This window comes from Bos indicus, chromosome 2 (genome assembly GCF_029378745.1).
Source record: "Bos indicus isolate NIAB-ARS_2022 breed Sahiwal x Tharparkar chromosome 2, NIAB-ARS_B.indTharparkar_mat_pri_1.0, whole genome shotgun sequence".
NCBI classification, from domain to species: domain Eukaryota; kingdom Metazoa; phylum Chordata; class Mammalia; order Artiodactyla; family Bovidae; genus Bos; species Bos indicus.
Genome location: NC_091761.1, coordinates 47,956,548 through 47,982,850, shown reverse-complemented (window position 1 = coordinate 47,982,850; position 26,303 = coordinate 47,956,548). Strand labels below are relative to the sequence as shown.

Sequence of the window (26,303 nt, the reverse complement as noted above, 5' to 3'; positions counted from 1 at the left end):
CTTTCCAATTTGGATTTTTTTTTTCTTGTATGATTATTGTACCCAGGTTTTCTAAACTATGTTTAATTAAAGTGGCAAGAGTGGCATCCTTTTCTTATTCCTGATCTTACAGGAATGGCTTTCAGCCTTCACCGTTCAGTATGATGCTAGCTGTAGATCTGTCATGTATTTATGACAAATACTTAATATGTTGAGGGATGTTCCTTCTATACCCACTTTGTTGAGAGTTTCTAATCATAAACTGTTTTAATCATAGCTTTTTTAATCAAATTGATGTTAAATTTTGTCAAGAGCATTTTCTTCATCTATTGAGATGATCGTATGATTCATATACTTCATTTGCACATGTGCTAATGTGGTATATCACATTGACTGATTTGCTGATATTGAATCATCCCTGTGTCCCTGGGATAAATCTCACTTGGTATGAATGTATCATCCTTTTAATGCATTGTTCAATTTGTTAATACTTTGTTGAGAACTTTTCTATGTTTATCAGTGATATTGGCCTATTAGTTTTATTTTTATGTGCTGTCTTTAGTTTTGGTATCAAAGTGATGCTGGATGCATAAAATGCGTTTGGAAGTATCCTGAATACATAGGTTTGTTTTCTGTCATCTTCAAAAACTGATTATGGCAACAGTAGTTCATATGGCTCACTTGCTACACATGATTGTCTGCTATCTATTTTTGTGTTGTTTGAAATTTTTAGTGTCATGTGTTATTTAGTAATAAAAAATATAAAACAAAAACTACTGCATACTGAAGGAAGGCATTAGTTTTTTGTTGCTTTTCAGTTTCAGCTAAACTTCTAATGTATATTTTATTTAAGAAACTTAGTAAATACTACGTGATCATAGTATCTTTATAAGATACATAGTATCTTTACATATTACTTTTTGTTTTACATAGTCTCTTTTATTTCAATATCTTTTTCATTCCAAAGAAAAAAGTAAAGTCATAAATCTGCTAACTTGCACTGCAAGAATTACCCAATTTCTTCATCCTAAATGGGACCTATAGAGAGATTGATTTTCATACAAGTCAGTTGTTGCTGCTATATTAGCATCACATATATATATATATATATATATATATGTATCTGCCTGTCATCTCTGTCACCAGGGTTACAAGTGTGCTATTTATGAAAGAATTCTGAATTTTTGTTTCTTAAACTTCAAATATATCACATTATTTTATACAAACTATTCAAGAGACAGTAGGTTCTATAAAATGATTAGGAAGATCATATTTTGCTAAATTATCTAGATCCAATTATATTTCATACCTTACATTATTAAACTTTTGAGTATAAACTTACAATCTTAAAAGACCAAACAAACTAAAAAAATTTTTACGAGTCTTATGATATACAGCATATTAAATATTCAGAGCTGCTTGAATTTATATCATTGTAATTTACTAGAATCTATTAATCATACTGAAATCAGATTGATTATATTCTTTGCAGCCAAAGATATAGAACCTCTATACAGTCAGCAAAAACAAGACCTGGATATGACTGTGACTTAGATCATGAACTCGTTATCACAAATTTCAGACTTAAATTGAAGGAAGTAGGAAAACCACTAGCCCATTCAGGTGTGACCTAAATCAAATCCCTACATTATACAGTGGAAGTGCCAAATAGACTCAAGGAATTAGATCTGAGGGAAACTGAAAATCTATGGACAGAGGTTTGTAATACTGTGTAGACACAATGGACAAAACCATCCCCAAGCAAAAGAAATGAAAAAAAGGCAGAAATGGTTGTCTTACAAATGAAGGCCTTACAAATAGCTAAGAAAAGAAGCTAAAGGCAAAGGAGAAAACAAGAGCTATACCCATCTTAATGCAGAATTACATAGAATAGTAAGGAGAGATAAGAAAGCCTTCCTACATGAGCAATGCAAAGAAACAGAGGAAAATAATAGAATGGGAATGACTAGAGATCTCTTCAAGAAAATTATCTATACAAAGGGAACATTCCATGCAAAGATGGGCACAATAAAGGACAGAAAAGGTATGGACCTAACAGAAGTAGAAGACATTAAGAAGAGATGGTAAGAATACACAGAAGAATTATAAAAAAAAATTCTTCAAGACACAAATAACCATGATGGTGTGTTGACTCACCTAGAGCCAGACATCCTGGAGGGCAAAGTCAAGTGGGCCTTAAGGAGCATGACTGCAAACAAAGCTAGTGGAGGTGATGGAATTCCAGCTGAACTATTTCAAATCCTAAAATATAATGCTGTGAAAATGCTGCTCAAATATGGCATCAAATTTGGAAAACTCAGCAGTGGACACAAGATTGGAAAAGGTCAGATTTTCATTCCAATCCCAAAGAATATTCCAACTACTGCACAATTGAACTTGTCTCACATGCTGGCAAGGTAATGCTCAAAATCCTCCATGCTAAGCTTCAATAGCCGGTGAACTGGTAACTTCCAGATGTACAACCTGGATTTACAAAAGACAGAGGAACCAGGGATCAAATTACCAACATCCGTTGGATCATACATAAAGCAAGAGAATTCTAAAACACAACTACTTCTGCTTCATTGACTACCCTAAAGTCTTTGACAGTGTGGATCACAGCAAACTGGAAAATTCTTAAAGAGATGGAAATACCAGACCACCTGACCTGCCTCCTGAGAAACCTGTATGCAGGTCAAGCAGCAACAGTTAGAACCGGACATGAAACAACATTCAAAATTGGGAAAGGTGTACGTCAAAGCTGTATATTCTCACCATGCTTAATTTACCTTCTGTGCAGAGTACATCATGTGAAATGTCAGGTTAGATGAAGACAAGATGGATTCAAGATTGCTGAGAGAAATATCAGTAACCTTTGATATGCAAAAGACACTGCCCTTATGGCAGAAAGCAAGCAAAGAGGCACTAAAGAGCCTCTTGATGAAGGTGAAAGAGAAGAGTAAAAAAGCTGGCTTAAAACTCAGCCGTCAAAACACTAAGATCATGGCATCCAGTCCTGTCACTTCATGGTAAATACATAGGGAAACATTGAAAAAAGTGACAGACTTTATTTTCTTGGGCTCCAAAATCACTGTAGACAGTGACTGCAGCCATGAAATTAAGACGCTTGCTCCTTGGAAGAAAAGGTATGACCAACCTAGTTCAGTTCAGTTCAGTCCCTCAGTCGTGTCTGACTCTTGGCGACCCCATGAATCGCAGCATGCCATGCCTCCCTCTCCATCACCACCTCCCGGAGTCCGCCCAAACCCATGTCCATTGAGTCAGTGATGCCATCCAACCATCTCATCCTCTGTCGTCCCCTTCTCCTCCTGCCTTAAATCTTTCCCAGCATCAGGGTCTTTCCAATGAGTTAGCTCTTCACATCAGGTGGCCAAAGTATTGGGAGTTTCAGCTTCACATCAGTCCTTCCAGTGAACACCCAGGACTGATCTCCTTTAGGATGGACTGATTGAATCTCGTTGGAGTCCAAGGGTCTCTCAAGAGTCTTCTCCAACACCACAGTTCAAAAGTATCAATTCTTCTGCGCTCAGCTCTCTTTAACTCTCACATCCATACATGGTTACTGGAAAAACCGTACCCTTGACTAGACGGACCTTTGTTGGCAAAGTAACGTCTCTGCTTTTTAATATGCTATCTAGGTTGGTCATAACTTTCCTTCCGAGGAGTAAGTGTCTTTTAATTTCATGGCTGCAGTCAGCATCTGCAGTGATTTTGGAGCCCAGAAAAATAAAGTCAGCCACTGTTTCCACTGTTTCCCCATCTATTTGCCATGAAGTGATGGGACCAAATGCCATGATCTTCGTTTTCTGAATGTTGATCTGTAAACCAACTTTTTCACTCTCCTCTTTCACTTTCATCAAGAGGCTCTTTAGTTCTTCTTCACTTTCTGCTGTAAGGGTGGTATCATCTTCATATCTAAGGTTATTGATATTTCTCCCAGCAATCTTGATTCCAGCTTGTGCTTCTTCCAGCCCAGCGTTTCTCATGATGTACTCTGCATATAAGTTAAATAAACAGGGTGACAATATACAGCCTTGACATCCTCCTTTTCCTATTTGGAACCAGTCAATCTGTTGTTCCATGTCCATTTCTAACTGTTGCTTCCTGACCAACCTAGACATTATATTAAAGCTCAGAGACATTACTTTGCCGACAAGGGTCCATCTAACGAAGCTTTGTTTTTTCCAGTAGTCATGTATGGATATGAGAGTTGTTCTGTAAAGAAGGCTGAGTGCCAGAGAATTGATGCTTTTGAACTGTGGTGTTGGAGAAGACTATTGAGAGTTCCTTGGATAGCAAGTAGATCAAACCAGTTAATCCTACAGGAAACCAGTCCTGAATATTCATTGGAAGGGCTGATGCTGAAGCTGAATCTCCAGTACTTTGGCCACCTGATGCAAAGAGCCGACCCCCTGGAAAAGACCTTGATGCTGGGAAAGACTGAAGGCAGGAGGGGAAAGGGAGGAATGAGGATGAGATGGCTGGATAGTATCACCGACTCTATGGGCATGAGTTTTAGCAAACTCAAGGAGGTGGTGAAGGACAGGGAAGTCTGAGTGCCGCAGTCTGTGGGGTTGCGAAGAGTCAGACGCAACTGAACGACTTAATTGAAATGAGTAATCATATTATCTTATACTTAGAAATTTACTTATTTTACTTACACTGTTTGATATGAATAAAACAAATGAATTATTTTAAAAACAGATAACTAAATGTTGCTAATTTGGTAAGAATTTTATCCTGGATCAATTTCACTTAGTTCAGTTCAGTCACTCAGTCAGGTCGGATTCTTTGCAACCCCATGAACTGCAGCACACCAGGCCTCCCTGTCCATCATCAACTCCAGGAGTTTACCCAAACTCATGTCCATCAAGTCAGTGATGCCATCCAACCATCTCATCCTCTGTCATCCCCTTCTCCCCCTGCCCTCAAACTTTCCCAGCATCAGGGTCTTTTCCAGTGAGTCAGCTCTTCTCATTAAGTAGCCAAAGTATTGGAGTTTCAGCATCAGTCCTTCCAATGAGCACCCAGGACTGATCTCCTTTGATGGACTGGTTGAATCTCCTTGCAGTCCAAGGGACTCTCAAGAGTCTTCTCCAACACCACAGTTTAAATGCATCAATTCTTCGGCGCTCAGCTTTCTTCACAGTCCAGCTCTCACATCCATACATGACTACTGGAAAAACCATAGCCTTGATAGACGGACCTTTGTTGGCAAAGTAATGTCTCTGTTTTTTTAATACGCTTTCTAGGTTGGTCATAACTTTCCTTCCAAGGAGTAAGCGTCTTTTAATTTCATGTCTGCAGTCAGCATCTGCAGTGATTTTAGAGCCCAGAAAACTAAAGTCAGCCACTGTTTCCCCATCTATTTGCCATGAAGTGATGGGACCAGATACCATGATCATAGGTTTCTGAACGTTGAGCTTTAAGCCAACTTTTTCACTCTCCTCTTTCACTTTCATCAAGAGGCTCTTTAGTTCTTCTTCGCTTTATGCCATAAGGGTGATATTATCTGTGTATCTGAGGTTGTTGATATTTCTCCCAGCAATCTTGATTCCAGTTTGTGCTTCCTCCAGCCCGGCATTGCTCATGGTGTACTCTGCATAGAAGTTAAATAAGCAGGGTGACAATATACAGCCTTTACGTCCTCCTTTTCCTATTTGGAACCAGTCTGTTGTTCCATGTCCAGTTCTAACTGTTGCTTCCTGACCTGCGTACAGTTTTCTCAAGAGGCAGGTCAGGTAGTCTAGTATTCCCATCTCTTTCAGAATTACAGAGTTTATTTGATCCATGCAGTCAAAGGCTCTGGCATAGTCAATAAAGCAGAAATAGATGTTTTTCTGGAACTCTCTTGCTTTTTCCATGATCCAGTGGATGTTGGCAGTTTGATCTCTGGTTCCTCTGCCTTTTCTAAAACCAGCTTGAACATCTGAAAGCACATGGTTCATATATTGCTAAAGCCTGACGTGGAGAATTTTGAGCATTACTTTACTAGCGTGTGAGATGAGTGCAATTGTGCAGTAGTTTGAGCATTCTTTGGCATTGCCTTTCTTTGGGATTGGAATGAAAACTGACCTTTTCCAGGCCTGTGGCCACTGCTGAGTTTTCCAGATTTGCTGGCATATTGAGTGGAGCACTTTCACAGCATCATCTTTTAGGATCAGTTTATTTGCTGTGAATATTAGTGTTTCTTGATAGATGTATATAAAGTTTTTTATTGTTAGAAAATTTAGTGTATATATAAATTTTCATGTGTTGTTCTTGTTTGATCACTATGTTGCATCTGACTTTTTGGGACCTTATGGGCTTCAGCATACCAGGCTGCAGTATCTCCCATAATTTGTTCAAATTCACATCCATTGAGTTGGTGAAGCTGCCTAACCACATCATCCTCTGCCTTGTCCTTCTCTTTTGTCTTCAATCTTTCCCATCATCAAGGTCTTTTCCAATGAGTCAGCTCTTTGCATCAGGTGATGAAAGTACTGGAACCTGAGCTTTAGTGTCAGTCCTTCCAATGAAAATACAGGATTGATTAACTTTAGAATTGACTGGTTTTGACTCCTTACAGGTCAATGGATTCTCAACGGTCTTCTCCAGTTCCACTATTTGAAAGCATCAGTTCTTCACTACTCGGTTTCCTTATGGTCCAGCTCTCACATCTGTACATGAAACCATAGCTTTGACTATACGGACCTTTGCTGGCAAAGTAATGTCTCTGCCTTTTAATATGCTGTCTAGGTTCATCATAGCTTTTCCTTCCAAGGAGCAAACCTCTTTTAATTTCATGTCCACAGTAATGTTGCAGTCACTGTCCACAGAGATTTTGGAGCCCAAGAAAATAAAATCTGTCACTATTTCCACTGTTACTCTTCTATTTGCCATGAAGTGATGGGACCAGATATCATGATGCTAGTTTTTTGAATGTTGAATTCTAAGCCAGCTTTTCAGTCTTCTCTTTCACCGCCACCAAGGGGCTTTTTAGTTCATCTTCACTTTCTGCCATTGGAGTGGTATCCTCTGCATATCTGGTTGTTGATATTTCTCCCAGCAATCTTGATTCCACCTTGTGATTCTTCCAGCCTGGCATTTCACACAATGTACTCTACTTATGAGTTAAATAAGAAGGGTCATAAAAACAGCCTTTTCATACTCCTTTCCCGATTTTGAAACAACCAATTGTTCCCTGTAAGGTTCTGCCTCTTGTTTCTTGATCCACATACAGGTATCTCAGAAGACAAACAAGGTGGTCTGGTATTCCCATTTCTTTAAGAATATTCACAGTTTGTTTTGATTCACAGAATCAAAAGGTTTCATGTAATCAATGAAGCATTAGATGTTTTTCTTAATCCCCTTGCTTTCTCTATGATCCAGTGAGTGTTTGCAATTGGATCTGATACCTCTACCTTTTCTAAACCAAGCTTGTACTTGTAGAGAATTTTGGTTCATGTACTCTGAAGCTTAGCTTGAAGGATTTTAAGCATGACCTTACTAGCATGCAAAATGAGTGCAGTTATACAGTAGTTTGAACATTCTTTGGGATGGCCCTTATTTGGGATTGGACTGAGAACTGACCTTTTCCAGTATGGTGGCCAGTGCTGAGTTGTCCAAATTTGCTAACTGAGTACAGCACTTTAACAACATAATCTTTTAGGATTTTAAATAGTTCAGCTGAAACTTTATTACCTCCACTAGCTTTGTTTGTAGTAATTCTTCCTAAGGCCCCCTTGACTTTGCACTCCAGGATATCTGGCTGTTGGTGAGTTGACCATACCATCATGGATATCCAGGTCATTAAGACCTTTTTTGTATAGTTCTTCTGTGTTCTTGCCACCTCTTCCTAATCTATTCTGCTTCTGTGTTAGGTCCTTACTGTTTATGTCCTTTATCATGGCCATACTTGCATGAAATGTTCCTTTGATATCTCCAGTTATCTTGAAGATTTCTCTCATCTTTCCCATGCTACTGTTAACTCTTTTTTTTTTTCTTTTTGCATTGTTCATTTATTTAAGAAAGGTCTTCTAGCTATTCTCTGAAACTCTCCTTGGGTATGTCTTTCCCTTTCTCCTTTGCCTTTTGCTTCTCTTCTTTCCTCAGGTATTTGTAAAGCCTCCTCAGACAACCACTTTGCCTTCTTGCATTTTTGGGAGGATGGTTTTGGCCACCACCTCCTGTACAATTTTATGAACCTCTGTTCTTAGTTCTTCAGTGACTCAGATCTAATCCCTTGACTCTGTTCATCACCTCCAGTACATAATCATACAGGGTTTGATTTAGGTCATACCTGAATGGCCTAGTGGTTTTCCCTACTTTGTTCAATTTGATTCTAAATGTTACAGTAAGGAGCTGAGCCTCGGTCAGGTCCAGGTCTTTTCCTATTTAGAGCTTCTCCATCTTTAACTGCAAAGAATATAATCAATCTGATTTCAGTATTGACCATTTGGTGATATCCAAGTGTAAAGTCACCTCTTGTGTTGTTGGGAAAGGGTGTTTACTATGACCAACATGTTCTCTTGAGAAAACTCTGTTAGACTTTGCCCTGCTTCATTTTGTACAACAAGGCCAAACTTGCCTGTTTTCTCTTGACTTCCTCCTTTTGCATTCCTTTGATGAAAAGGCCATCCTTTTTCATTTATCTCTAGAAGGTCATGGAGGTCTTCATAGAACCCCATCAACTTCAGCTTCTTCGACAATCTTGGTTGGGGGCACAGACTTGAATTACTAGGGGCACAGACTTGAATTACCATGATGCTTAATGGTTTGCTTTGGAGACAAACTGAGATCATTCTTTCATTCTTGAAACTGCACCCAAGTACTATGTTTAGGACTCTGTTGTTGACTATGAGAGCTACTCCATTTCTTCTAAGCAATTCTTCCCCAAAGTAGTAGATATAATGGTCATCTGAATTAAATTTGCCTAATCCCATCCAAGTTGGAAGTGGTCAAACAGAAGATAGCATGAGTGAGCATCGACCTTTTCGGAATCAATGAACTAAAATGGAATGGATGAATTTAACTCAGATGACCATTATATCTACTACTGTGAGCAAGAATCCCTTAGAAAAAATGGAGTAGCCATCACAGTCAACTAAAGAGTCCGAAATGCTATAGTTGAATGCAATCTCAAAAATGACAGAATCATCTCTATTCATTTCCAAGGAAAACCATTCAATATCACAGTAACCCAGCTCTATGCCCCAACCAGTAATGCTGGAAAAGCTCAAGTTGAACGGTTCTATGAAGACCTACAATACATTCTAGAAATAACACCCAAAACATATGTCCTTTTCATTATAGAGGACTGGAATGCAAAAGTAGGAAGTCAAGAAATACCTGGAGTAACAGGCAAATTTAGCCTTGGAGTACAGAAGGAAGAGGGCAAAGGCAAATAAAGTTTTGCCAAGTGAATACACTGGTCATAGCAAACACCCTCTTCCAAAAACACAAGAGAGGATTCTACACATGGACATCACCAGATAGTCATTACTAAATCAGATTGATTATATTCTTTACAGCCAAAGATGGAGAAGCTCTATACAGTCAGCAAAAAGCAAGACCAGGAGCTGACTGTGGCTCAGATCATGAATTCCTTATTGCCAAATTCAGAGTTAAACTGAAGAAACTAGGGAAAACCACTAGACCATTCGGTATGAGCTAAATCAAATCCCTTAACGATTATGTAGTGGAAGTGAGAAATAGATTTAAGGGATGAGATCTGATAGACTGCCTAAAGAACTATGGACAGAGGTTTGTGACATTGTACAGGAGGCAGGGAGCAAGACCATCCACAAGAAAAAGAAATACAAAAAAGCAAAATGGTTGTCTGAGGAGGCCTTATAAATAGCTGTGAAAAGAAGAGAAGCTAAAGGCAGAGGAGAAAGGGAATGATACATCCATTTGAATGCAGAGTTCCAAAGAATAGCAAGGAGAGATGAGAAACCCTTCCTCAGTGATCAATGCAAAGAAATAGAGGAAAACAATAGAATCAGAAAGACTAGAGATATCTTCAAGAAAATTCCAGGCATCAAGGGAACATTTCATGCAAAGATGTGTACAATAAAGGACAGAAATGGTATGGACCTAACAGGCAAAAGATATTAAGAAGAGGTGGCAAGAATACACAGAAGAGCTGTACAAAAAAGATCTTCACAACATTGTAAGTGATCACAATGGCGTGATCACTCACCTAGAGCCAGACATCCTGGAATGTGAAGTCAAGTGGGCCTTAGAAATCATCACTACGAACAAAGCAAGTGGAGGTGATGGAATGCCAGTTGAGCTATTTAAAAACCTGAAAGATAATGCTGTGAAAGTGCTGCACTCAATATGCCAGCAAATCTGGAAAACTCAGCAGTGGCCACAGGACTGGAAAAGGTCAGTTTTCATTCCAGTCCCAAAGAAAGTCAATGCCAATTAGAATGCTCAAACTACCATACAGTTGAACTCATCTCACACGCTAGTCAAGTAATTCTTAAAATTCTCCAAGCCAGGCTTCAGTAATACATGAACCCTGAACTTCCAGATGTTCAAGCTGGTTTTAGAAAAGGCAGAGGAACCAGCAATCAAATTGCCAACATCCACTGGATCATCGAAAAAGCAAGAGAGTTCCAGAAAAACATCTATTTCTGCTTTATTAACTATGTGAAAGCCTTTGACTGTGTGGATCACAATAAACTGTGGAAAATTCTTCAAGAGATGGGAATACCAGACCACCTGACCTGCCTCTTGAGAAACCTGTATGCAGGTCATGAAGCAGCAGTTAGAACTAGATATGGAACAACAGACTTGTTCCACATAGGAAAAGGAGTACATCAAGGCTGTATATTGTCACCCTGCTTATTTAACTTCTATGCAGAGTACATCATGAGAAACGCTGGGCTGGAGGAAGCACAAGCTGGAATCAAGATTGCTGGGAGAAATATCAATAATCTCAGATATGCAGATGACACCACCCTTATGGAAGAAAGTGAAGAAGAAATAAAGAGCCTCTTGATGAAAGTGAAAGAGGAGAGTGAAAAAGTTGGCTTAAAACTCAGCGTTCAGAAAACATAGATCATGGCAGTTGTGAATCAGGGAAGTTGGATGTGGACAAGCAGCAGATGGCAAGAGTGAACAGTGGTATCTTAAGAATCAGTGAATTAAAACGGATGAAATTCAGTTCAGTTCAGTCGCACAGTCATATCTCACTCTTTGCGACCCTATGGATTGTTGCACGCTAGGTCTCCCTGTCCATCACCAACTCCAGGAGTTTACTCAAACTCACGTGTACTGAGTTGGTGATGCCATCCAACATTCTCTCCTCTGTTGTCCCCTTCTCCTCCCATCTTCAATCTTTCCCAGCATCAGGGTCTTCTCCAATGAGTCAGTTCTTTGCATCAGGTGGCCAAAGTATTGGAGTTTCAGCTTCAGCATCAGTCCTTCCAACAAATTTCAGGACTGATTTCCTTTAGGATGGACTGGTTGGATCTCCTTGCAGTCCAAGGGACTCTCAAGAGTCTTCTCCAACACCACAGTTCAAAAGCATCAATTCTTCGGCGCTCTTTTCTGGTTTCTTTTTTCTCAATAATTCACATTTTTCATGTTAAAACTTAAAATTATTCAAATTCAGACAGATTCTAATTTCTTCATTCTTTCATTCTTCTGATTGAATCTTCAATTTTAAATTTTCAGGTTATTCTTGATGGGGAACACATGTATACCTGTGGCGGATTCATTTTGATATTTGGCAAAACTAATACAATTATGTAAAGTTTAAAAATAAAATAAAATTTAAAATAAATAAATAAATCTTCTTTAGTTTATTCAATGTAAATCTTCAATTTATTCTCCTTTCCAAAAACCATTGTTCACAGTGATCCTATGGTAAGGGTTTAGATTGGCTCATAAATACTTCCTAAATTAATTTGAAATATAAAGAATTTGAACTTTGAATTTAGTGGGAAAAAATACTAGATTAATTCTTGATGACTGTTTTTAGCATCTGGAATTTTTAATTTTTGAAATAATATCTTTGAAATAAGGATACACTATAGTCTAAACCAGGTTTAATCTATTATTTTATTCTTTTCCTATGTTTACTTATCCATATTAATTTTACATGTTCCGTGGTTAGATTTTTGTCTTCGTGCTTAGATTTTGAAATGTGAAGTGTCTGAAGAGCTGTTTTACTATTTTCTTTTAGCAAGGTCTTATTAGAACTGTGGTTACTCACAGTCATAAACTGAAACCCTTCCCTAGTATAGTTCATCTTGGGCTTCCCAGGTGGTGCTAGTGGTAAAGATCCCAAAGCCAACACAGAAGACGTTAAGAGACATGGGTTCAGTCCCTGGGTCAGGAAGATCCCTTGGAGGAGAAAATGAATATCCACTCCAGTATTCCTGCCTGGAGAATCCCAAGGATAGTGGAGACTGATGGCAACAGTCCAGGGGGTTGCAAAGAGTCAGACATGACTGAAGCAACTTAGCACATATGTACTCATATGTGCTTAGTAGTTTATTTTTATAGTTTAGTAGTTTATCTTAGTTTATTTTTAATACTTTAAAAATAAAAACTTCTCTAATAAAATGAGTTCATTCTTTTCATAGAAAAAAATTTGATGACAGCTATATTATATGCTATAAGTTTTTCAATTTTAAATTATATAAGTCAATGCTTTTTGGTGTATTCACCTTGTTGTACATCAATTACCACTTATTTCAGAACATATTCATCACCCCAGAAAGGAACTCTGTACCCCTTACCAGTCAGTCTTCATTCCCCTCTATGCCAAGCCCTAGCAAACATTAGTCTTCTGTTAGTCTCTATGGATTTGCCTATTCTGAACATTTTACATACATAGAGTCATACACTGTTCTGCTTTTTGTGTCTTGCTCCTTTTACTTAGTATAATGTTTTCAAGTTACATTTATACTGTACCATGTGTCAAATTTTCATTCCTTTCATGACCAAATAATATTCCATTGCATGGGTGGTACTACATTTCATGTATTAATTCAGCAATTCATGATAGTTTATTCTTTTTGAATCAGTTATTATCAGTGACAAGAATTCTAAAACTGTCATTTGATACCAAGCAGTCTTTGATGTATGTTTTAGACATTAAAAATTGGTGATATGTTTTTTTAATTTTGGTGTGTTTTTAACCATTATAATGGATTTAAACTTCCCTTTCAAAACTAGAAAGTTCTGAATTCCAAAACACATGTGACTCCCAGAGGTTTTGGATTGGTATTGTGTAAACTATCTGGAATTAAGAGAAAAGGAGAATTTGGTCATCCATTAAGAATATATATTGTTTTTTCTAGGTAAACATTCACTTGACCCTGCCTGCCTTATTTCTGTAGCTAAAGTGCATCCTTTTTGAAAAGAGTTTCTCTTCTGTTTTCACCACCAGAAACTGAGTTCATTTTTGCTGTAGGTATAAAGTTGCAGCTTCTTTACATCTGTGAGCAGCTCATATCTATTAAAGAAGTTAACAGACTAAATCTCAAAAATCTGTATACTTTTCACTTTTCTAGCTACTTGCCTGTAATCTTCTTGAAAACAAAAACTATCGTTTATCTCTTTTTTTCTACAAGGCTGGCAAAGAGTTTCTACTCGTCTGTTTACCAGAGAAATAATGAATGAATATGTAGAGTGAATAAATATTATCACTTATTTTTCCTAATCTTTGATAGAGTGTTTATCAACATTTTTAAAATAAGTGTTAAATTTTTCAAGAAATGTCATTGTTTTCAGTTACAAAAAATGTTAGGAAACTTTATTATTAAAAATCAGATCAAAACCCAAAGCTTTATGAGGTATGATTACAAATCAAGGGGAATTGGACCTCTATAGTGAACATTCAGAGAAATAACATTTCTAAATATGATAAGTTACAAAAGAATAAAGTTTAGAAAACTATTACATAAAACTTCTATGAAGCCTGTAAATCTGTTTTTAATATCAGCAGATTTTAATTGCTAAATCAGAGAAAATTTTGCTCAAGAAAATATTGAATATGATCCTCACCATATTCTTTTTTATACTGACTTAGAATATTTGCGTCTTCTAGGGGTTACTTTTGATTAGATAAATGCAATTTATTACATTACAGATTTGATGACAGTCATCTTAAGGTAAATTTACAGGATTGATGGCATCACCGACTCAATGGACATGAGTTTAAGTGAACTCCGGGAGTTGGTGATGGACAGGGAGGCCTGGCGTGCTGCAGTTCATGGAGTCCAAAGAGTCAGACATGACGGCTGAACTGACTGACTGACAGGATTTATAGGATTTTTTTGCTCCTCATTAATTGTTGGCACTGTTGTTGTTTAGTTCCTAAGTCATGTCTGACCTTTTTATGACCACATGGACTATAGCCCACCTGGCTTCTTCTGTCCATGTGGTTTTCCAGGAGTGGGTTGCCATCCCAGGGGATCTTCCTGACCCAGGAATCAAATCTGCATCTCCTGCATTGGCAAGCAGGTTCTTTACCACTGAGCCACCAGGAAAGCTCCCTCAGTGATTTTTGTTGTTATTGTTATTGTTCAGTCACTAAGTTGTGTCCAACTCTTTGTGACCCCGTTGTCTGCAGCACACCAGGTTTCCTTGTCCTTCACTATCTCCCAGAGTTTGCTCAGATTCATGTCCATTATGTCTGTGATGCCATCCAACCATTCATCTTCTGTCACCCCCTTCCCCTCCTGCCCTCAATTTTTCCCTTCATGGGGGCCTTTTTCTGATGAATTGGCTCTTCACATCAGGTGGCCAAAGTGTTGGAGCTTCAGCTTCAGCATCAGTCCTTCCAGTGAATATTCAGGATTGATTTCTTTTCAGATTGACTGGTTTGATCTCCTTGCGGTCCAAGGGTCTCTCAAGAGTCTTCTCCAACACCACAGTTAAAAAGCATCCATTCTTCAGTGCTCAGCCTTCGTTCTGGGCCAACGTTCACATCCATACATGACCACTATACAAACCGTAGCTTTAACTGTATGGAAATTTGTCAGCAAAGTGTTATCCCTGCTTTTTCAATACATTAAGTTTGTCATAGCTTTTCTTCCAAGAAGCAAGCGTCTCTTAACTGCATGGCTGCAGTCAGCATCCACAGTGATTTTGGAGCCCAAGAAAATAAAATCTGTCACTGTTTCCACACTGTTTTTACTCATTGATTATATGTCACCAGAAGTTTCTTTGTACTTGCTGTCTTAAACCAACAATCTATGAGACAGCAAATTTGAAAATGTAGGAGTAGTAGTTAAACAATTTAAACCTCTGTAATAATCACAAACAGCATGGGGCAAAGGAGGTCATCCAAGTGATCAGCTGCCAGAGTGGCTAAGATACAAGCATGCTTATCAGGTCTCTAGTATAGTCATTGACTCATATGCTTTAGGTGCTCTCAAATCATTCCATTAATTCCAATAACTCTACAGTTATTAATTTCTTAAAGTTGTAAACAGATATTATTACTGCCTCTAAAATTATGATCTCCTTGGAAAATTCTCTGACCGTCTAGATCAGAGATCAGCAAACTCTGTTAAAGGCCAGATAGTAAACATTTTAGACTTGGCTGACCAGCAGGTCCTCAACTGCTATTGGGGCATTTTGAAAGCAGTGACAGGTGATACATGAATAAATGAGCATAGTGTTTCTGCTTTATTTATGGACACTGAAATTTAAATTCCATATAATTTTCAGGTGTTGTGAATTTTTGTTGTAGTGATGCTTTTTGAAATGTTTAAAATATAAATACTATTCTTGGCTTGGGGGTGGGGCAAGGGGGCATACAAAAAAGGTGGCAAACCAGATTTGTTCACTGGTTGAAATTTGCCAGCCTCTGCTCTATGTTAAATCTAATGGTAGAGAAAATCAGCTATAGTATTACATTCTCAAACTCCTCCAACTCCTACCAGTTCTCTCATGCTGTCCCAAAGTGATTTGAGCTTATACCTGGTGACAAAAGATGTTCAACTTGTTACCAGCAGCTTCTGTGTAACCCCAGTAATGTTGCTTCTTTGTCCCACTTCACAAGTAGCTCACAAAAGTAAATAAAAGGAAATTTCAACACTGCCTGCTGTGAAACTAATTGTCTTTTGTTAAGATGATGTTCAGTTCAGTTGCTCAGTCACATCCGACTCTTTGCAACCCGATGGACCGCAGCACGCCAGGCTTCCCTGTCCATCACCAACTCCCGGAGCCTATTCAAACTCCTGTCCATCGCTTCAGTGATGCCATCTAACCATTTCATCCTCTGTTGTCCCCTTCTCCTCCCACCTGCAATCTTTCCCAGCATCAGGGTCTTTCCCATTGATTCAGTTCTTCGAGTCAGGTGGCCAAAGTATTGGAGCTTCAGCATCAGTCCTTCCAATGAATATTCAGGACGGATTTTTGGATGGACTGGTTGGATCTCCTCGCAGTCCGAGGGACTCTCAAGAGTCTTCTCCAACACCATAGTTCAAAAGCATCAATAATGGAAACAAAAGCTAGGAAACTTGGAAACCAGGCTGTAGTTGGTTCTTGTTGTTTAGTCATTAAGTCACATCTAGCTACTTCACTTTCACTTTTCACTTTCATGCATTGGAGAATGAAATGGCAACCCACTCCAGTGTTCTTGCCTGGAGAATCCCAGGGATGGGAAGCCTAGTGGGCTGCCATCTATGGGGTCGCACAGATTCGGACACAACTGGAGTGTAGCAGTAGCAGTAGCAGCTACTTTGTGACCCCATGGACGATAGCCCACCAGGCTTCTCTGTGCAAGAGATTCTCCAGGCAAGAATACTGGAGTGCGTTGCTGTTCTCATCTCCAGGGGACCTCCCTGACCCAGGGATTGAACCCATGTCTCCTGCATAGACAGACGGATTCTTTACCACCAAACCACCAGAGATGCCCCTCCTAGTTGGTTCTGTGCTGTATGCAAAGCTTAGTTACTCAGTCATGTCTGAGTCTTTGTGACCCCATGGACTGTAGCCCACCAGGCTCCTCTGTCCATGGGTTTCTCCAGGCAAGAACACTGGAGTAGATATGCATTCCCTTCTCCAAAGGATCTTCCCAACCCAAGGATTGAACCCAGATCTCCTGTGCTACAGGCAGATTCTTTACTGTATGAGCCACCAGGGAAGCCCATGGTTGGTTCTACCACTACACAAAGTTCTGAAGTTTCTCAAACTTCTGAGGCTCCATTTTCTTTCCCGCTCCTCTGTAAGAAGTACTGAGAGGCTCCATTGTGGTAGTCAATATGAAATCACTGGTAAAGTAAAAAGCATATAAAACATTGCATTTTATGTTGCAACAGTGTTGATGGTTGTACTCTGTTGTTTACTCATACATATGATTTCTTGCAGAATTTCCTATATATGATGATATATTCCCCTTGAAGATTAGGTATAGATTAAAGATTGCTAATAAACTTTCACAGGCATTTTACCTTTATACTTTCACACTTTTAAGCTACTCTCATCTCCTTACTCTATAGATGTATCAAATTCATTACTAATAGTGCTATGAAATTTTAAAATTATATCCCTCATATTCTTTCTTACTCCTTTATGAGGGCAGAGACTTTGTTTCATCACTGTTGTATCTTCAGTATCTAAAACAATATCTGGAATAGATTTGAGTCTCATAAATAATTTGAGTGAATCAAAAATAATCCCATATGTTAATTTGCTTTTCATTATCAAAAGGAATGTAGAAAGCTAATTAAATACATTATAAACAAAATGTATTTAAATACGGAAAATATGTAGGTTTCTAAAGGAAATCTACTTTTGCAGTTTTAATAAAATGTAGATCTATCCACAGATCCTTTAGGGTCCATGAGCCCTAGTTTTTAAAATATAGAAGAATATTTAACTTGTATCAGCAGGCACACAATCCATAACTATGATTGTGAAATTACTTCAACAGCATAAAAAAAAATGCAAGCTTTATTCGGTCTTTTTAATAAGCCCTTCTTCTGCACTTTTAAGTTATAAGATAAAGAACAATGGATTTATAAACTTTATTTTGGTTAAATTTCTTTTGGTTGCAACAAGAAAAACAGTTTGGCAAACTTACTTAAAAAGGGCATTTGCCTGGGAAGATACTAAAGTATCATGCATTTGACAGGCAGGAAGAAAAGAAACAAGGGTAGCTCTGGGGATTTCATCTTTCCCTAGAGTAGAGCACTTGATGAGGGCTTCCACTCACACATCCAAATTTCAGGCTACTAAAATAGAAATTCAGCTTGGATCACTGATGCATGCCTGAAAAGGTCAGCCAAAGTCAGAGAGTAGAATCATGCAGTAGAGCTATCAGTACTGAGAGCCACTGTTCAGTGCCAGGGTGATTTGAGAAGCTACATCATGAGATGTGTAGTCTTATTAATCTGACTTCAGAAAGTACATTTATTTTATATCTATTAATGTCTCAAAATGAAATATTATACTGAAAGCTGCAGGACATCTTTGTCCACTGACAATTAGATAAATTTACAATTATGAATTTTAATGTGCCAAATCACCCACTGCCATATTAATTAATGGCTTAATATCTCATGATACAGCGAATTTAATGCAGTGGCAATATAGCATAGAGACTTAAGAGTATAGACCTTTGAACTAGACTTGCATGGCTTCATATCTAGCTCTCCCACTTTATTGGCTATGAAAGTTTGGACAAATTGATCTCTGACCCTTATTTTTGCTGTCTATAAAGAGGAAGTTTATCAGTGAGCTTTTGCTGTACTACAAACCACCACGAAAATCTCACTGGCATGCCACAATAAGCATTTAGTTCTTGCTCAGAAATCTGTGGGTAAGAGGAGTAGGTCTGATCCAGACTGGACTCAACCAGATGTGGGTTCAAGTGGAAGATGCATCTGGGTCTGTGCCTCATGTCTCATCTTCCTTGGACCTGTAGCTACCTGAAACATTTTTTCCTCAGAGACTAAGGCAAGATAGCAAGGAAGAAACCAAGTTGCTAAAGCATACATATTTCAAGGCTCTGCTTGTGTGTTGTCTGCTGTTACCCCATTTGGTCAAAGCAAGGCATGTGGCCAGTTCCAAACTCAAAGAGCAGAGAGGTATATATGCACCTCCTGTGGTCACATGGTAGGGAAAAGGAGGAGTAATCCAGGCTACCACAGGGGGTTGATATTGGTATCTAGCTAGTACAGATGTTTTAAGTTTAATAATATAATGTAAGAACTTAGAAGAATACCTGGCACACAGTAAATGCTAAATAAATATTTGTTATTATTAGGCATACTCTTCAGCAGAAACTTACACAAAAGTTGAGTATTCTGTATCTGTGACATAAAGTGGTTATTTGACAAGTGTGTCACTTCATTTGAGTTAAACATACATGCTTAAATTTAAGTAAAAACTAGTTTCTGTTTTTTAATTGTAGGTTAGATAAACAAGATTATATGTCTTTGAGATGAGCCAGTCAACTTCTGGGATAGTCAGAGTGATTACTGCCTCAGTTATTTAACTGTTAGTAAAATCGTGGAACTACTAAAGATTGAGTTCTGCCCTCTCATTTTAGAGATAATGTGTTGGGTCAAGAATGGTGAAATATCTAAATCAAAGAGAAAAAGGTAGATAGATGGAAGATGAATGGTTAAGTGATAAATAGATAAGTAGTTAAATAGAAAATGGGAACACAAAGAAGCACCTAGATTTCTGGAATTCTGTTGAGCTCAGGTGTTGTTTCCTGTTGTTTTATCTAAATGTTATCATATTTTTTTCTTTCAATGAACTATACAAGAAGAAATCATTTTAAGACTCTTTCAAAATAATTTTTTCAACTTTTCCTTCAATTGAGAAGAATATTATTATTATAGAATAGGATTTATTTATAATATTAAGAATAAAAACTAATCTTTACAGAGGATTACTTACCCTTTCATCTAATATTTTTGAGTACTTATCTGTTAGCCACTGGGCATGCAGCACGAAAAAAAAATTGGTATTGTAAGCTTACATTACTTAGAGGAGACAGGCAATAAATAAATAAATATATATTATATTCCACAATTCTTTACCTGCGATTCTAAAATCCAAAAGCTCTGAAACAAAGTTTTTGCAACTCATAAAGATAAAACTTGACCTAATATTAACTTGTTGAGTAGTAAAACTAATAAGAACTATTTGTTGCCTTTTTATAAATATCACTTAAAATATATGTTTTGCTTTTAAAGATATTGACATTTTATTTCAGGGTGCTCAGAGTCGGGAGGGAGAAGGCAATGGCACCCCACTCCAGTACTCTTGCCTGGAAAATCCCATGGATGGAGAAGCCTGGTGGGCTGCAGTCCATGGGGTCGCTAAGAGTCGGACAAGACTGAGTGACTTCACTTTCACTTCTCACTTTCATGCATTGGAGAAGGAAATGGCAACCCACTCCAGTGTTCTTGCCTGGAGAATCCCAGGGACGGGGGAGCCTGGTGGGCTACTGTCTATGGGGTCGCACAGAGTCGGACACGACTAAAGCGACGCAGCAGCAGCAGCAGAGTCAGGAGAGAGAGTGCATAATTATAGTACGTTTACCGTATTACCTATAAAAACTCAATACTTAATTACAAGACCTAACTGGTCCCTTAGGGATTATGTTGGGTTGTATAATATCTAGAAAGTACTCTGCCTGGAACTGAAGCATGTATGGTATAGAAAATGAGGATCAGTAGGGAGAGGGGTGAGTGATGGAGGGTGGAAAAGTTGTTTAGCTAGTAATAAAAGAAAACCTCTCTGGGTGGTGATGTTTGAGTAAATTCTTGAAACGTGTGATGTTGCTGTCAGAGAAAAGAATATTTCAGACATTGGGAACAGGCATGTGGCTGTGTGGAGAAGTGTTCCAGTCTAAGGAAGGACCAGGGTCAAAGACCTAAACTGAAAGTGTGCTTGCTGCTGCTGCTAAGTCGCTTCAGTCATGTCTGACTCTGTGCGACCTCATAGACGGCAGTCCACCAGGCTCCCCCATCCCTGGGATTCTCCAGGCAAGAACACTGGAGTGGGTTGCCATTGCCTTCTCCAATGCGTGAAAGTGAAAAGTGAAAGTGAAGTCACTCAGTCATGTCCGACTCTTAGCAACCCCATGGACTGTAGCCCCCCAGGCTCCTTGGTCCATGGGATTTTCCAGGCAAGAGTACTGGAGTGGGGTGCCATTAGCATATTTATAAACTAGGATTTGGATGCCCGGCAAGGAGAAGTATGTTAGGATAGGTATCAGAGGGTGCCCAATCATTTAAGGCAATGTAATCCTTTGGATTTTATCATGGATGCTCTAGGGTATCTTTGAAGGATTTTGACTAAGAGTGTCTAAAGTCCAATTTTCTTTTTAAAAATATTGATATGTTGCACTGTAGATAATAAAAAGGACCCTCTTTTGCTCTGTGGATAATAGATGGCTATAGTACCAAAGATGAGAAAAAATAAATGATCATAACCAGATGAAATTGAGAAATTAAATGGTAACTGGTCATTTTAAACCAAATAATCTTGATTGTACTTTAAAATAGATATCCATTGAGTACATGCTGTACTTGAATTAATAACCTAAATATTATTTAACTATGATGTTTTTTCTTTCTAGATTTTTCTCTCATTATTAGGGCTGAGAAACTTAGCTTGGTCATGATAATAATACTATTTTCTATCTTCTTCCCTCTTCCAGAGAGTTTTCTGTTCTGCCTACTGGGAAACAACTAGAGGAAAGAGCCCTAAACTTGAAATGATAAGAATTGGTTTCTTGTGTTGGCCCTGCCACCATTTGATTGTAAAAATGGTTGAGTTGTTTAACCTATCTGGATTTCAGTTTCCTATCCTGAAAGATATGGGGATTGAGTCATCTGATATAGCTCTTTCTTACCTGGAGTTATATATTTAGCAAGTCCTGTGTGTAAGACTAAAACTCTGTGATTCTTAATGAGACCTAATTAAGAATCACAAAATGTTCTTAAATATAAATCTAAAAAAATGTAGAATAACTGGATATCTGTCTAAAATTTATGCTTATTTTCCTTTTAACAGGACCAGGGAAATAAACACCAGAAGACAAGAACACGGAATATTTTCCTTCATCAGTCCGTAGAAGTATAATCCTCCTCTAATTTTATCAAACACAAAGGAATGACTACCTTGACAGATGGCCACAGAGGATGTCAACAATTTTTTGGAGGCAAGTAATGAAATATATGTGCTATGAGTTTTATATTATTAAGTATATAAAAACAAATATAATTATGTTTTAGAAAAAATAAAACATATTTTTAATACTTTTTCTATCATAACTATTTATCCCTTCCTGTTTTTTCCCCTGAGCACTATTTCATGTATAAAATTATTGTAAGCTGCTTTTACCCTAACCTGGAGTACTATATAGTATATAGGACTCATTATATCCCTAAATACAAAAACAATTAAATAATAGCAATTAAGTACCCAAGTTTAAAAACAGGGCTCTTTACATCTCTCTTGGACACATATATAACTACAAATACTAAAGTTATTTATGAAGTTAGAATTATTTTCTATTTATTTTAAAAGTATCTATACCATATAGAGAGCTTCCCTGGTGGCTCAGAGGATAAAACATCTGCTTGCAATGCGGGAGACCCGGGTTTGATCCCGACCCAGGTCGGGAAGATCCCTTGGAGAAGGAAATGGCAACCCACTCTAGTACTCTTGCCTGGAAAATCCCATGGACTGAGAAGCCTGGTAGGCTACAGTCCGTGGGGTCGTAAAGAGTCAGACACAACTGAGACACTTCACTTTCATTTTATACCATATGTAATTTTTTTGAAATTTTTGCATTTCCTGGTTATTTTAAACAACTATTCTAAAGTGCTCTAAAATCTTGGGAGGTCATCCCTTTACATCCCTGTTGTTGTGCAGTCACTCAGTCGTGTCTGACTCTTTGTGACCCAGTGGACTGTAGCACACAAGGCTTCCCTCTCCTTCACCATCTCCCAGAGCTTGCTCAAACTCATGTCCATTGAGTCTGTGATGCCATCTAGCCATCTTGTCCTCTGTCTTCCCCTTCTCCTCCTGCCTTCAATCTTTCCAAGCATCAGGGTCTTTTCTAATGTGTTGGCTCTTCAAATCAGGTAACCAAAGTATTGGAGCTTCAGCTTCAGCATCAGTCCTTCCAATGAATATTCAGAGTTGATTTCCTTTAGGATGGACTGATTTGATCTCCTTGCAGTCCAAAGGACTCTCAAGAGTCCTCTCCAACACCACGGTTCAAAAGCATCAATTCTTTGGCATTCAGCCTTCTTGACCATCCAACTCTAACATCCGTACACGATTGCTGGAAAAACCATAGCTTTGACTATACGGACCTTTGTTAGAGAAGTAATGTCTTTGCTTTTTAAAATACTGGCTAGGTTTATCATAGCTTTTCTTTCAAGGAATAAGCATCTTTTAATTTTATAGCTACGGTCACCATCTGCAGTGATTTTACGTCCCTAGCAGCTTTATATTTTGTGAGAATCATCCATCCCAAAATCCCATTGAACTTTCATTACTTTCACAACAGCTCTTATTGCTCCTGCAAAAATAGCAGACCAAGAATTGTAGACCACAGTTCCTTCTTCAAAACTGAAATTAATTGCATTACCCTCTAAAGGGGATTTGCTTGGAAAGAAATTGACTGCATTATAAAGAAAAAAATAATAAATATAAGGAATCTGTCTTCTCCACTTCCATGAAAAATAAAGGATTATGTAAATAATATGAAATGAAATAAAGGTAAACTCATAAAAACTTGAGTAGAATGCAGTAAAATTGAATTTCTCCAAGCATTTTATACAAACAAAGAAACTGTAGAGATGTTCAGAATTTTTAATTTACCGTTAATTCAACTCATAGGCCTAAGGTCATCCAGCAAATGAGTTCGCTTTTTAAGTTGAACATAAAGGACTGCTTTCTAAGGGAAGGAGACCATAAATGTTTAAAAAGCCCAGTGTGGAGCTTCTGAGTTTTCTTTCAGTAACTAGAGTCAAAATTAATTTTTGCTTTTCTGCTGGGGAAAATTTCATCTAATTACATTCAAATTATTCTGCAACTTTTTGGATAGCAAATCCTGATCACCAAAGAAAAGAAAAAGCAGCTGTGTTGCCCTTTCCTCATAGTTATAAGAATAGCATTATTATGCAGTCACTAGGCTTTATAGAACCATAAGTGATTATCCGCTGGTTGCCTTCTGGCAGAGAGACACCTAAACCTTTCTGAACTGCTGATAATGTATGCCTTCTCTTTTTAAGGATCTTCAAAGAAATAGATTTCATTGCTTCCTTCAGTAAACCAATATAATATAACAGCTGTCAGGAGTTAGGGAGATATTTCTTTACCCTTTTATTCAGTGACTGTTTCTAAAAATTCTTTTCTCAGAATTACATTTTAATCATGATGTAAATCTTCTCTTAATTTGGTAGATATAATTTACCTATTTAAGAAAATATTTCAAATTGACCCATTGCTCAATTAATGAAAATAGTTCCCATAAACAATGCTTCCATATAAGCAACCTGTTGTTGAGTTTCTTTCTCTGATATTTCCTTTTTTAACTTACCCACATGTCGTATCTTATTTTGGTCTTCAGTTATTCTTTAATCACAGCATCATATCAATGCCTTATAGCTGTAATTTATCTTTCTTCCACATTATATTAAAAACCAGCTCTTTTTTCTCTTTGAATTGCATTCTATATTTGACCGTGTCATTAATAAGCCACAGATATTTATAATTCTAATCAAAAGGGCTGACTCATTTCACATATTTTAAGGTTTATTTGCAAATTATGTTTTATAAAAAAATTTAGTAGTTAGAAAGGCAGTCAGAACATAGTGGGTATGACTTACAAGCTTGCTATTCAAGAACACAAATTCCTAGGACAGATTGACAAACCACAACTGTGCCACCCCCACCAACTGTGTTAACTTGGGCAGATTATTGATTGTCTTTGTCCCTCAATTTGTACATCTTTAAATTTGAGAATAATAATTATAAGGGTTAAATGGGACTGATAATGTAAGTAAATAGCTTAGCTGCCTAACACTTGTATAATTCAATAAGTAGGTGATGCAGTTTTTCTACTTTTTGCAAAATGAATGTAAACAGGTTTCCTTATAGTAGTAAACTGAACTCTTGCAAAAGCAATAATGAATTTATCCATTATACTCATGCCAAATTTCTTTTGCATCATGTTTGTTGTACTTCTAGTAAATTTTATTCACAATGTTTCCCAATGAGCAATTTTAAAGTTTATTTTTAAACATGTAAAATATAGTTTATCCAAAAATAATCATTAAAAAATATTTTTTAAAAAATTGTTGTTAACATTTTAGCCTCATGAAAACTATGTATATTCCAAATTTTTTAAGAAAGTTTACTTGGATATTCATGGAATCACTGCCTGCCCTAAAATTTTGACTTCTTATCAACCACTGTTATTTGGAGAAATATCTCATGTGCAAGGCAGAATGATTTGATGAATTTTCTCATTTGTATTAAATATCTTTTATATATACATTGATCAGGTATTTATTTAATATGAGAAACTGATTTGATATTTCACTGGAAAGATAAAAGTGAATAGGCAGTTTGGTTCTCTGTTAACATTTCTGTAAGAGATATCACAAACTGGGTGATTTAAATTAACAAAAATGTATTATCTCGCAATCCTTGACACTAGAAGTCTGAAGTTGAATTGTCCACAGGGGCATACTGTTTTGATGGCATTGGGGAGAATCTGCTCTATGCCTTTTTCTTAGCTTCTGTGATGGTGATGTTCCTTGGCATTTACTGGTTTATAAACTCATCACTCCAATCTCTGCCTCCCTCATCACATGGTTTTCTCCTTGTGTGTCTTTGTCTCTTCTCTTATTGTAAGGATACACTCATGTTGGATTCAGCATGACTTGATCTTAATTTGATTAACAATTTCCAAAATAAGGTCACATTCATAGGTGTTGAGTCTTAAGATTTGAATGTATCTTTCCGGGGAACACAATTCAGCAATAGCACTGTCTTTTTATGTACATATATGTTCTGGGCATCCCATGTGGTTCGGTGGTAAAGAATCTGCCTGCCAGTGAAGGAGAGAGGTTCAGTCCCTGGGTTGGGAAGATCCTCTGGAGGAGGAAATGGCAACCTACTCCAGTATTCTTGCCTGGAAAATCCCATGGTCAGGGGAACCTGGTGGCCTGCAATCCATAGCATTGCAAAAGAATCAAACATGCTTTAGCAACTGAACAACAACAACATGTGGTATACAGATCATCAGTACATTTTTATCATGTCTTTTCTGTATTCATTGCCCATGTATTTAGACAATTTTCATA

The 26,303-nt window shown here is 37.6% G+C and overlaps 1 protein-coding gene across 12 annotated transcripts in view; it reads left to right on the top strand.

The window, feature by feature from the left end:
- MBD5 (methyl-CpG binding domain protein 5) overlaps window positions 1–26,303 on the top strand; it is a 491,908-nt gene that overhangs the window by 197,332 nt on the left and 268,273 nt on the right. For all 12 annotated transcript variants that reach the window (XM_070799658.1, XM_070799684.1, XM_070799643.1 and 9 more), the window contains one exon: window positions 21,991–22,138. The gene's annotated coding sequence lies outside the window, so the exon portion shown is untranslated. The remainder of the gene's footprint in view (window positions 1–21,990; window positions 22,139–26,303) is intronic.